This window comes from Dermacentor variabilis, chromosome 3 (genome assembly GCF_050947875.1).
Source record: "Dermacentor variabilis isolate Ectoservices chromosome 3, ASM5094787v1, whole genome shotgun sequence".
Taxonomy (NCBI): domain Eukaryota; kingdom Metazoa; phylum Arthropoda; class Arachnida; order Ixodida; family Ixodidae; genus Dermacentor; species Dermacentor variabilis.
In genome coordinates this window covers 132693044-132707468 of record NC_134570.1, presented here as the reverse complement: position 1 = coordinate 132707468, position 14425 = coordinate 132693044, and positions in this window count along the sequence as shown.

Below are 14425 nucleotides of genomic sequence, written 5' to 3'. Positions count from 1 at the left end.
CCATATATGGAGGAAAGCCCGGAGGCAGCATGGAAGAGAGGGTGACGGCTTCGACTCCGCCAACAAGTGCGTAATTTACACGGCCGTGTTAGGTCGCCCGTGCCGTATATTGAATATTCCTGCAAGGGATGTGCAGACGGGCTCATAGCTTTCTGCGCGCTGTGTGCTCGCCGCTCTGGCGTGGAAGCGACAGACCGCACGAAAGTCGCTTTGCTCGCAGCTGCTGCTGCGCTTGTTCACACCAGCGTTTTGACAGCGATTATCCGCTATCGCAATTCCTGTCCCAATCTTCCCAAACTGCGACTTTTTTACCGTGGAGATCTTAGAACCTCGCTGGATTTGTCTTGACGTTAGCAGCTTCGCCGAGCTGGGGGAGAGAGAGCTGAGATAGAGTGAAAACAGAGCATAAAAACAGCATCGCAGAGCATAGCGACGTGGCGAGGGTAGGTGGAGCCTAGCGAGGGAGCGGCGCGGCGGAGATAGGTGGTATGATGTCATTGCTCTCCGGTAAAAACCTGTACGCTCGCTTCGGCGGTCCTTTTTCACGCAGTGGAAAAAATTATGCGTGGCTCTGCTATCGTAAACACCAGACACTAGCGGAGCTGGGGGAATGACAGCAAAAGTTAGAGTAAGTGTGCGGTTTGGCACTACTTCACTGGACTTCACCCCAGCTCGACTGGTCTCCGGTGTTTGCAATAGCAGAGCCACGCATAAATTTTTTGATGGACTTGCGCTCTTCATAAAATGTACTCTTGGTCTGTTTGACAATCGGGAGTAAAAAAAGGGACCAATACAACACTTTGCAAACCAATTAAATGTTCGACCAATAGTTCCCTCTGCAAAGGTGAACCGACCAGAACCGTTAACTGGTATGGCGGAGGACGGGCATACTACGTGGTACCTTCGTTGAGCATTGTAGGCTTAATGGCAAAATAAACACATGTGCAGTATGACATACGTCTTGATTATCGTGGACCGGAAGTTTGGGCGATGGTCAATTTTTGTTCTATTGCGATTAGCCATCTCCGGTTGCTTCATGCCCATTCCGGGGACTAAGTGTCTACCTGCCTGCTTGTATATATATGTATCGGACCATTTTGTCGCCAACCTGGTTCACTGGGCAGGGCGTGGTCGAATGCTCAAAGCATCGGGCTGCTGCGCTGAAGGAACGGCTCGGCACCACCGTCGGACCAACTTGGTTCAATGGGTATGTGGCATGTGCCACTTTTGAGCGAACCTCTTTCACGCCGGCATAGGTCACTAGAGATACGAAGCTGGGTATGTGACATTGGGCGTGTGTCGCTTTCAAGTGCATCTCTTTGACGCCGACTGGGAGTACTCGCTATGTGCCTTTCGCTTTTCAACAAACCTCTTTGAAGCCAACTTGGGTAGCTACGTGCCACTTATTATACATGGCTGAACGGTCTCCTAGTGCAAAAAAAAAGAATAATTTAAATTTATTCCGCTGCTTTGTCAGAAGATTTCACCCAAACTAGTCGAATGTTTATTCACGCAAGCGCCACGCGCACACTTCGTGGCGGCGCCGCTGAATGACGTAGCGTGTTCAGCGGGGAGCGAGAGTGGAATGCGGCTACACACGCCTCATACATAACGCGTCTCTGCTGCGGAATTACCACCTGTAGCTACATTGCTTTAATGCTAATCGCAATAAAGGCGACATTCATCACAAGATATATATTCTGGCGTTTTTTGTTTTTTTTTTTACAACGGTGCCTCGTGCCATAAGCCTGACATATGGGAGTGTGTGGGCAAAGATAGGAGTGCATTGAACAATTTAACCGCGCTGTGGAAAAAATTACTTGAACTGACTATCGGTCCCTTCACGCTGTCCCTACCGAATGCCTCGCGGGATTTCTACGGCTGCAACTCCCTGCGTGCTTCAATGACGTCGCTGCCCACCAACCCCGCCTACACTCTGTCGAGTTACTTTGAATACCGCCACAAGCCATAATATACGCCTAGCTCTAACACTTTCCGCCCCTGCCCGATGAGGACTACGTTGCCTTCCCTGTTCCTTAGGTTGTCAATAAACGCAATCTCGCGCTCTCCAACACAATGGTGGCAGCCACAAAGAACCGAACCTCCTTTCCCATCCTCAATTTCCCTGCGCCATGTCACTTGCGCATCTGACCTCACTGGCCGACCGTTTGTGGTTTCCGCCCTGACCACACAGAGCCTCGATAGGGTGCTTCATCTCCGTTACCACAGTCAAAGTGATCCTGTGGCCGCTTCACACGTATGATATCAAACGAACTTGATCCGGCACAGGCCGCCCTTCGCCACGTCTTCATTTCCTACGGGGATATGTTTGTCTTTAGCGAGTGTCCTTTGGGCGAAACCTGTTTCGTTAGCCATCGCATTCATACCAGCGATGCGAGTCCTATTCGCTGGAGGCACTGTCGTGTCAGCACCTGAATTTCCCGTTATACAGCAGGAAGAGGATAAACGGCTAGGGAAACGCGTAAATTAGCCCTCTTGAAGCCCTTGGGCCTCGCCCATTGTACTTGTTAAAACGGGCTACAACTGATGGACATTTTGTGTGAACTTCCGCCACCTCAACCGAATTACGAAGAAGGATGCGTATCCTTTCCCACGTATCGATGAAGCGGTCAAGTGCTTGAACGGCGCCATGCATTTCTCGTCCATCGACCTGCGCTCAGGATACTGAGAAATCGCTCCGGGTGAGCAAGGCGGAGAAAAAACGGCTTCATGACTGCTAATGGCCTCTATAAGTTCAAAGTGCTATTCTTTCACCCATGTAACGTTCCTGCTACTTTCAAGCACATGATGGACTCTCTCCTTCCAGGCTTCAAATGGTTGATATGTTTTTGTTACCCGGGCGAAGTTATTTAGTTTTTTTCGCTACCTTCGAAAGCCATCTCACGCGTTCGTCCAACGTACTTGATGTTTTCCGCCGTACTCGTATTCAGATTAACACCCCGAGATATCGCTTCAGACACAGTCAAATCTGCGCACCTTGCGTCAAAATCCGTACGGTCGCACGCATCGGCACTCCAAGCGTCTTGTCTCGAAGGTAAACGCCCGGACTTCTGGGCAGCGCCACTAGAAGCTGCAGCTTGTCCTGAAGGAAGATCTAGAGCAGCTAGCGAGAGCCTAGTGGCCGCGTGGTTGATTTTGCAGTGCAGGCACTTAACTGGAGCTATCGAAAAATAAATTACCAATAATTATCAGTTAATTGTCCAGACATTTGCTTAACGTACTCTATATCTATAGAGATTACAAGTCTGAACATGTACGCGCGTCTTACGCCAAGCGATAACATTCTAACGGTGGTGAAATGCTGAAGGCATGTCATTAGAAGAAAGATGGTGTAGTACAGTTGCCTTAAACATTAGCTGAACCATGGTGCGCGGGGCTGAAGTAGCGCCAAGACTGCATGGCGGCACTGACATGCCAAAAATTCGAGAGCTAAACAGTTTCCCGATCAATGGAATTTAGTAAATGAATATAGCCTTTGTAAATGTAGCCGGGCAGCCTTAAAGCCTCTTCCACCACGGTTAGTGTATCGGATGGAGCTCAATTTAACACGATTATACGTTTGTCTTGATGGCCGACGGTGTCCCTTAATTTTTTTTCTTTCAGTTTTAACCTGAGACGTCCAAGCTATTTTCCGCAAAGCTCTCATCCAAAAATTTCGGCATTTTTTGTTCAACGCACATGTCCGTGCTGCCAGATCTGTTTGAAATAACGCGCCGTGGTTGCTTAGTGGCTTTGACGTTGCGCAGCTAAGCACGAAGTCTGGGGATCAAATCCCGGCCGCGGCGGCCGCATTACGATGGGGACTAAATGCAAAAACGCCCGTGTACGTTGCATTGAGTGCGCGTTAATGAAACCCAGGTGGTCAAACTTAATCCGTAGCGCCTAATACGGCGTTCATCATAATCTGATCGTGGTATTGGCGACCAAAATCCCAGAATGTTGTATTTAGTACAAGAACCCGCAGCTTTCTCCCTGGTGACATCTGGCTACAGCGCTCTCAATGGTAACGGCGTCCCCTCCTCCTGCAGACCTCACATTGCGGCGACGCCAACGTTCTGCAGACGGTCTGGCGACGGCCGCGTTTGCAGCTCGTCGGCAGGAATGGACTCATCGCCAGGCAGAAGATTTTGCTGTAACACTGAAACGGCCCTCCAACAACGCGACTGCCATGATATTTCTTGTTGCTCATTTCTAGACGTGCTGCTCTCTTTTCTGTGTGGTTTTCACCTTCTCAAAGAACATTTTGCATACTCGCAGCAACAAATGTTTAAACACAGCGTTGCGTGTTTCAAAACCTGTTTACATAGCAGACAAATTTTCCGGACAAGCCCGGATGCCAGCGCCAGTACCAGAACGGCGCATCTGTTTACATCGACACGCCAAGGCTTGTAATTCACTTCAGATATAATATAAACCATGCAACTGTTAGATCGTATACACTCTAAAAAACACCATTTGGGGTCTATATCTTCCACACAACAATAATCGCCATCTGCCTTGCTTGCGTTTACTTTCATGAAAACCCAGCGCCCGCTACTTTCCTGTCGGCAGCGCTATGTCATGCTGATAACGCGCATGCCGTTCATTACCGGGCTCGCAGCGTTAAAGAAAGGAAATGTTGACAAGACGGAAGACGTTTATTGTTCTGTGGCAAGATATGACTCAAAAGGTGTAAACTTTTCTTAGAGTGTACTCATATGAAAAGCGTTACCCCGAGTCGCGCATGTATGAGTGTCAAGGCCCTTTCGGCCATAGATGTTCATATCGTTCTATAGCAACCCCTGCCTTCGACAAAAGCTACCAGGAGACACAGACGGGCTGGTATTAGTAGCTATTTTTCGCTCCCCTAATTCTTCATTATGCATTCAGTTTACAAGCTCGTTAAGGTAATGTTATCAGAAGCTCTGAGCGAGCGAGGCGGGGCTGCATAGCCCTCGTTATAGCGAAGTTTTCTCACACAAACGCAAATGCCACTGCTGATACTGTTGGCAATCATTAAAGCCTATCTGCTACAAAATTTTGGTCGCACAAAGAATGTTGGAATCCTTCTAGAGTAATAGGCATACTAGTGAGAATGGGCAGGCCCTAGGCACATGGGCGTGCAATCAGACCGATTAAAAGCGCTCGATGAGCGATACACTGAAGTTGTTGTAGTGTATTATTGACAACGTCATTTGCTGTCCGCTGAAATGACTAGGGCAAAAAAATTTCAGCGCTGCCAGGACACCGAACAACACTCACAGGACTTGGCCTAGAAGGCTGTGGTAACGTTCTGTGTTCAGGCAACCTAACCGTGTTGTGAAGTAGGATTTGGTTTTCTTCAGTTTAATGCCCTGTTAATGGACAAGGGAGAAAAAACACTGTACTCCCTATCAACTCAAAGGTGTGTCACAGTATTCTATCAAACAGCGCACTTCACACTGTATGCATAAACACCCTTCGTCGCTACCTTGCATATGAAATCTAGCCACAGCTTTTGCGCAATGGACGCAACCCAATCTCTCCCGTTGGCTCAGCATCGAAACGAAAACAGGCCGAGTAGACTGTGACGCAGTGACTGGATCCTGGGCTACAGTCGATGAATTGGGCACCGGACACCATGGAGATATTTGGCATGCATTGAAATAAATAACGAAGCACTCAAAAAGCAATGATGGATCTAAGTACCTGAGACCCCGGTTTCATTTGCATGTGGTACACGGCACATATGGAGGACGTATGCCGCCGTTGCCAGCATACTGAGGAGCCAGAGGCCTAGCTGAGCCAACGTTCAGTACTGTCCCTGGTGCTCATATAGCGAAGCAACTTGCTCTAGTGGTGCTCGCACGCAGCTCGGTCACCCTCTGCTGGCAACTCAATGTCTCGGTCGCAGTCTGCCTCCTGGACTTTGGTGCTTCGTAGTGCTGACTTCTGCTACTCTTCCTCCTCCTGCGAGCACCAGCAAAGATGAATCGCGAATCCAGCAACCCTACTGAAAAATCCATATGCCCCATAACTCCCATATCTAACAATCCGATATGAAACATAGGATCCCAAACAAAAACCCGTTTTTCCTATATGTCATATGTGTTATTCGATATAGGAGTTATGGGGAATGCGGGTTTTCTCCGCCACTCCCTTAAACTTAGGTGATGGGTGAGAGCTGCGACACCAGCCGGGCAGGCCTGACACCAGCTGACACCAGTTCCAGTTGACGCCAGCGGGAAAGGCCAAGTCACGTTGAGGTGCGCACGCAGTGCGTAGTTCCAAGACACACCATAACTTGCTGTGACACGGTTTTCGCCATGGCTGAGGTGAAAGGCTTCTTCAAAAGGCTCGATGAGCTCGGGCCGTTGCCTGGAAAGTCTCAAAGTTGCCTGGCGTGAAGATCGGAGAAGGTGCAGGTCACTAGCCTTGAAGGTGTTACTAGGCAGTGGCGCGAATCACACGCAACTGCCCGTGTCATGTAGAGTGGCTGGACTCGACTGCTTGGCGGACTGAATCCAGAGTATCTTATGGCAGGCCTCTAGCTCCTCAACAAGTCCGCTAACTTTGTTGATCGCTGTCTGAAGATGAAGGTCTTTAACTGGACCATCAGCGACGCAAGTCTGCCGCACTTCTGCAAAGCCCCCAAAACCTTTCCCAAAGAGTGGTCCAAGGTCCTTAGAGTCTGGATTAGCAGGTTGCCTAGAAAAACTATATAGTCACCATTGGGCTTTCAGAGTGCCTGCTGTCCCTGGTAAAGGGACACCTTCACATACCGAAAAGCCGGGGTGGGGGGAGGAGGCACGTCTGCAAACTGTGAACAACCACCACTGAAGCGTACACAGCAGCATGTCCCACTCTCTTGCCGAGCCCATACTGCGCCAGTGCTTCGCCCATCAGCTTTTGCACGCTCCAGGCGGGGTTGGCGTTAACAAAGCAGCAGCCGGTTACGAGCACGATGCGTGTACAAACTCAAATTGAGGATGAAGGGGGCTGACCCACATACGCCGAATGTGGATACGAGCCTGACATCCTGTGTTAGGGCAACACTTTGCCATTTCCAGCAGCAGCATTGCAAGCTGTTCCAGCTCCTAGCGGCGACCAGGCAGCAGCCCGAAGACCAGCCGTTGACGGCCCGTAGCTTGACTCCAGCGAGCTCAGTTCGCATGGGAACTCTCGCGTGTCCACCATGCCTGGATCGAGCAGGTTGCCTGCCAGCAGGCTGACTAGTTCATCGGTCCCTTACTGCTGCCGCTGTTCTACATACTGATTACAATAGAAGGACGATTCTGAAATGATGGCAATGGTACGACGAGAGCGTGGCAACATGGTGACAACTTTATGACGGCAATGGTCTGACGGTGACTGCATCACGACGAAGCAATGACAATTTTGATACGACGATACCGGCATGATAACGACTGAATGACGACAGTATCGTTAGGACGAAATGACGAAGGAATGACGTAAATGGAACAATGGAGGTAGTATAATTTATTTATTTATTTCTTCATACTGTCAACCCTCTGCTGAGGGTTCTTACAGGGAGGGTTTAAATACAGGCAGACCATATATACAGGTACATCAAGTGGCAGCGGAATCACAAAAATACATGTTTAACAATTTTTCAAATTCACAAACATCACTGGCTTCTGCCACAAAGCTTGGTATTGCGTTCCAGAGTTCAATCACGGCAGGGAAAAAAGAAAAGCGGAACACATCACTATGAGCAAAGTATGGACGTAAAACATATTGATGGTTAACACGACTGCTTCGTTTTCCTGGAAGATGCACATACTCATCTTTGTTGATTTTTAAATGTCCATGTAGTATTCTGTAAAACACTTTCAGACGATTTTTTAGCCTTCGTACCTCTAGTGTTTCCAGTTCACAAGACTGCAACATCAGTGTAACGGATTCTAAACGGCGGTACTTTGAGCATATGAAGCGCGCGGCACGACTTTGAACTTTTTCTAACTTTGTAGTCATTTCTTTCTGATGAGGGCTCCAGATGACTGAGGCGTATTCAAGTAAAGGTCTAACAAAAGTTTTATAAGCCATCAGCTTTACATCTCGCGAAGCTTGACCTAGTTTTTGCCTTAAGAAACCTAATCTCTGATTCGCCTTCGAGCACACATTTTCTATGTGCGTATGCCATGTCAGATTATGCGTAACTGTAACACGTAGATACTTAAACTGGTTAGCACGAACTAACAAATTACCATCGATGTAATAGTTAAAAGGCAGAACGTTTACTTTCTTAGTCATATGTGTGTATGTTGATTTATTGTAGTTTATATTCATACCCCCTAATTTACACCATCGGCTGAAATTTTCTAAACAACGACTAATTCTGAGTTGATCCTGAACATTGGTTACGGTAGAATAAATTAGGCAATCATCTGCAAAAAGCTTCATTTTTACCGGTTCTGCAATAACAGAAGAGATATCGTTTATATATATAAGAAATAACAGTGGGCCCAAGACTGACCCCTGAGGAACACCTGAAAGCACTTGGAGTGGACTCGACAGGCTGCCATCTAAACTTACAGTCTGTTTACGATGACTTAAATATTCTTTTATCCATAGCACTAATCTTTCATCGATACCTATTTCTCTCAGTTTAAAGATCAGCTTATTATGCGGAACCTTATCGAAGGCTTTTGCAAAATCTATACAAATGACGTCAATCTGATGCTTCTCATCTAAGACGGTTTAATGAGAATTTTATGATGATTCTAAAATGATGATGACGGTGTGTACCATAACGTTACAATTATCTATGACGATGATGTCGTGATGACGACATGAAACGTCAGATGACGAAACTGCAGTGAACAAGATGTAACGAACACAATACTATTATGACGACGGTACAACGAATGCAAGGCGATGACTGTATCACGGCGATGGCATTACAACGGCGGCGGGAAGAAGAGGAGGATAAAACATTTATTTAATGAAATGAAAAACTGGCGACGAGAGCTTCCGCTTCCGTATCGTCCCAGTGAGGGAACCCCTCACTCTAGGCATCATACGCCTGCCGCCGCCCACAAGCCGCTACTGGTCACGCGGGTTTGAGCTGGACAGGACAGCCTCGCACTATGAGGGGGAGGGGTTCGCGATTCAGGGACGGTCGGGAGCGTTGGAGCAAGCCTAAGCGTGCATGCATGGGGTGTGTACAAGAAGGTGGCAAGGGGAGGGGGTTGTATGGTACAGCCAGGTGAGAGTACAGGGGTAGAGGGGAGGGTGTTGAGGCACACACTGCAAAGTGCGCACACCTGTGGGAGGATGAGGTGGATTGTATAGAGTAAGACAGACTTAGGGGAGCAACCCTCACTCGGGAGTAGGCAGTTGCCTGGCAGAAACTGCCAACAAATGGCAGCAGGAGTGGTGTCCTAGTCAGCGCGTTGCTCCGCACCCAGCTGCCTCAGTGCATCTTTAGAAAGCCAGTGCCGACACTGGTGCATTGGAGGTGAGCGCTGTAGTTTAAGCATGAACGTTATAAAGCATCCTTTACAGCTCGAGACCGTGATCAAAAACACCTATCCCAAAACTCTGCTCACAGTAAAACATTCTAGTTACACACTCGCAACCGTCCTGTGAGTTTTTCTTTTTGTGATTTGTCAGCAACAAGCCCATTAAAAGACATGACAGCAATATCTACCTCTAGGAAGGTATACCTGTGTGGCTGGTATGCACAATAACGGAGAATAATGCTTTCAGAGGCTAATAGGAAGGACCGTACCGGGCCGGGTACACATGGTATTTTAGGGGTCTGCCCTAGGTCGGGCAAAAGAAAGAGGCCCCTGCAGTGCTCTGGTGCAAAGAGCGCGTGCTGTGAAAAACGAATGCAACAGGTGCTGACTTTACGAGCTAACATAAAATCCAGATAAATGAGAGACCATATACCTTACCGTGAGATTATCAAATCTTTAGCCAACTTTTGCTGGTATGACAAAGTCCGACATGGCTGTGGACGACACAAATCACGCCGGCTGGAAGACGCAACAGCGTAGGCTTAGCCTGTCACACCAGCAACAACGTCTAGCCCAAGCCCAACTTGCGTAGCGCTGGCGATCCGGCTGCGGAGCTCTGCACAGCGCACTTCTTCACTACAGCTACTCCCTCGCTGAAGACGGAGCCACACAGGTGGCCTAAGGCGTCGTGAGGACGAAGGGTTCCTGATACAGCTTGAAGAGTTCTACGTGCACAGTTTCGCGGCCTCGGCGACGCGGGTCCGCAGGGGGCGTCAGAGGTTCGATGGCGGAGTTTACATGAGAATTTTGCTGTAGGACCCAGTAGGGTCCCTGGTATCTGAAGACAAACTTTGAGGAGACAGCTGGTGTCGAAGTAGGAGGTACCCACGACAAAACCAGAGTGTCCGGCGAAAACTGGTGGTAGGGGAGCACGTTGTCATGACGAAATTTCTGTAGCACTTGTTCTTGCGTTGTAAGTGAGCGTGCTAGTTGTCAACGTTATTCTGCATACCAGGTGGCTTCGGAAACTGGTGTACCTTCTGACACGTCTGGACGGTAAGGAAGAATACTGTCAGTGGTAGATGATTCTCGGTCATATTGTAGAAATAAGGGAGAAAAGCCCATCGTTCTCTAATGTGCTGTATTGTAGGCGTACGTGACATAGGGAAGGACGAAGTCCCAGTTGGTGTGGTTGGAGGCGACATACATCGAAAGCATATCGCCAAGAGTTCGGTTAAAGCGCTCTGTGAAGCCGTTTGTTTGCGGGTAATATGCGGTGGTACAGCGATGAATAACGCGGCATTCAGTGAGAGGTTTTTGAATGACATCGGCGAGAAAGACGTGGCATATGTCTCAGGAGTTCGCGGGGAACGCCATGACGTAGAACGAAGAGTTGAAGCAGGAAGGAGACAACGTCACGAGCCGTTGTTGCATGCAGAGCGGGTGTTTCTGCATACCTCGTGAGATGGCCTATAGCCACAATGACCCAGCGATCGACAGCCGTTGTGTATGGCAGAGGCCCGTATAGGACTATCGCAACCTGGTAAAAGGGTCGCGAAGTGTACTTCAAAGGTTGCATTGGTCCCGAAGAGCGCCAATGATCATGCTTGTGGCATGGACAATCTGTGCAAGAGCGAATGTACTTTTGCACAAAGGTGTACATATCACGCCAATAAAACATATTGGGCAGTCTGGTGTAGGTCTTGAAGACACCAGTGTGTGCGCACTGATTATTGGCGTGGAAAGCCGCGCATACATCAGCGTGGAGGTGCCGGGCTATCACTAGCAGCTATTTGCGGCCGTCTGAACGGTAGTTACGGTGATAGACGATTCCGTCGCAAATGGCAAAATGCGAAGCTTGTTGGAGTAGCGTTCGAGATGCTGGGCGTGCAAGCGTATCAGAGAGGTAATCGAACAAAGTTCAAATCCAGAAGACCTTTCGCTACTCCAAAGTCATGTCGACAGAAGCTAAGGCAAGAAGCGGGTCGTCTAGGACGGAGACACTGACAATCGATAGGTGACAGGCGAGCGCGAAAAAGCATCGGCATCGGTGTGCTTCTTGCCTGAGCGGTAGACAATCCGGACGTCGTACTCTTGGAGCCTCAGTGCCCACCTGGCTAGGTGGTCGGTGGCCTTACAGGTATTGACAAAATTTCGGTATGGCCCAGATGATCACAAGACGTTCTTTTTGCGTGACTGAATAATTCGCTTCAGCTTTCGTGACAGTGCAGCTCGTCTAAACAACAACATATTCTTGTTAGCCGGGCTTTCGCTCGACGAGCACAGTGCCAAGACCAACACCGCTAGCATCTGTATGGATTTCCGTGGGAGCAGTTGCATCGAGACGGCGCAGTATTGGTGGTGATGTGAGCAGCCGACGTAGCGTCGCAGAGGCATCATCGTAAGCCGGAGACCACGTGGAACGATTAGGGACCGAAGATGCTCTGTCAGCGGTGCCATAATCGAGGCGAAATTTCGAATGTAGCGGTGGAGGTACAAACACAGGTCAATGAAATCGCGCAAGTCTTGTAGATACGTGGGCTTCGGGAATTCTTTAACAGCACCGTAGCTTATCGTCACCAGGAAAAACGCAGTCCTTCGACACGACATGTCCGAGAATGGTCAGCTTGCGCGCCGCAAAGTGGCATATTTTTCAAGTTTAGTTGGAGGACAGCGCCACTGCGACAGCCTAAAACCTGCTCCAAGCGATGGAGGTGAGTAGGGAAATCTAGTGCGAACATTAATTACTGCATGATCTAAATAACACACGCACGTGTTCCATTTGAGGCCTCGCAAAATGGCCGCGGGCGCGTTGCAAAGGCAGAGTGACATCACACGAAATTCGTATAAGCCATTTGGTGTGATGAAAGGAGTTTTTGGCTTATCGTCTGCAGCCATAGGCACTTGCGAGTAACCTGAGCATACATCGAGGAAGGAACTCTGCGCCTTGTAAGCACTCTAGGGCGTCGATACTCGGCAATGGATAAACATAATTTCGGGTTGTTTTGTTTACATGGTAATCCACGCAAAACCGAATGAAGCCATTCTTCCCTAACTAAAACAATGGCAATGCCGATGGACTGTCGGATGGTTCAATGGCGCCACGATTTTGCAATTCACCTACTTGCTCATCAGTGGCGCGGCACTCTGTCGACGGTACACGGTATGGCCGCTGTAGTAGCGGTGAGCGCGCACCGATGTCAATCCGGTGACATACATTCGTCGTTCCGCCCAGAGAAGTGGTATCGGTCTCAAACGCAGGTCGAACATTGTCGAGGAGACGGTGAAGGTCATGGCGTTGCTTGGAGTTTAAGGCTTTGTCGATGACGTGGCTGAAAACGTCTTCAGGCGATGTAGCACTTACGTGACTACAGTAGAGGTGTTGACCTCTGACGATTCAACAGAAAGTTGAAATGTGGTAAGGGTATCGTAAGGCTCCACAGTTCCGAGATATTTGCCGCTAAGCAAGGTAATTGGGAATGGGAAGTGGTTGTACAGAGGAAGGTGAGTCGCACCAGCTTGAAGGCGAAGCAGTGCAGTTGGGAGCGGTGAGAGCTGACGATGAATGAAAGCAGTGGAAGGTGTGAAGAGTGTGGTAGAGTCGGAGGCAACGGAACAGGATACAGGTGCCAAAACTGATGTATGCGGAGGCATGCGGAGATGTCGTCAGTGGGAGATAACTTGGCGCAGGAAAGTGAAACGTCGTCAGATATGGCATTGACAAACGAAGAGAAGGCGACTTCTGTACTGGAGGAATCAATGACAGCTTGGTGATCGAAGAGAAAATCAAAAACTGAAATAATACCATGGGAACAGTGGAGAAGAACGACAAACTCTACTATTCCTTGAATTTAAAATCTGGTGATACAAGCAGCCATCGGCTGGACGTGCAGAGCTGTGGCCGTGTGGAGTAATGAACCAAAGAAAGGCACCGTGACTTTTCGTATTCAGTGGCCTAGTTTTTCGGTAATTAGAATTATGGCGGCGCCTGTGTCAATTAAGGTAAGCACAGAGACATCTTCAACAGCGCCATCAATAATGTTTGGTGGCGGAAGAAGAGGCCTTGTGCTTGGCGACGATGACGCAGTTCTTGCCTCGGGAACTGTACCGCTTAGTTTTTCGTGCCAGTGGTAGAGGGACGTCAGCGCATCGGTAAGAGCGAGTGCCGACGGAGAGAAGGAGAACGGCGGTCAGAAACTGGTCGAAGGCTTCGGCGGGGAAGTTGTAATTCGCGGTCAGGAGCGTAAGACAACCGATGGTCGTACGCAGCTGTGCGTGGGTCATCACGTGGATCAAGTGTACGGCGGCGGCACAGGCGTGCAACGTGTCCGGGAAGGCCACAGGAATAGCAGATGGGCTGATTGTGCGCTGTGCGTCAGGGATTAATTACTCAATGGGCTGGTGGTCGTGGCGGTGTGCCGGTAAAAACAGGGCTAGGTATCCGAGGTGGAGCCCGGAATGTCGGTCTTTGTGGTCGTGCGACGGCGGCGGCGTAAGTCAATCGGGTGGTGACCTGAGGTACCCGCTCCTGTGGAAGGACATGGGACACTTGTTCTTGTATAACGTGTCGTGAGGTAGCACTAAGGGACGAAATTGACTAGGGCGGTTTATATATGAGAGACAGGTGGCGAGCAACTTCTTCCAGCATGAAAGCCTTGATCTGCAAGAGGAGGGTGGGAACTTTGAAAGCTGGGGTTAGGCCGGACAACGATTCCTGATGTGGAACAGGGCAAAGCCCTTATAAAAATTTCTAGCAAAAATTTTCAGACTGTCTTTATATTATTACTAGAACCTAGCAACAGTCAATTGAAGTCCTACCAACTGTCGTTATGCATCCTAACAACGCTCTAGTAACACCCTAGAAACAATTGACCACCAACTCCCAATGAGCACCAACGTGTTCATATGATGTCTTCAAGCTTCCTAACAATTTCATATGAACATTTGTCTTCATAGACTCT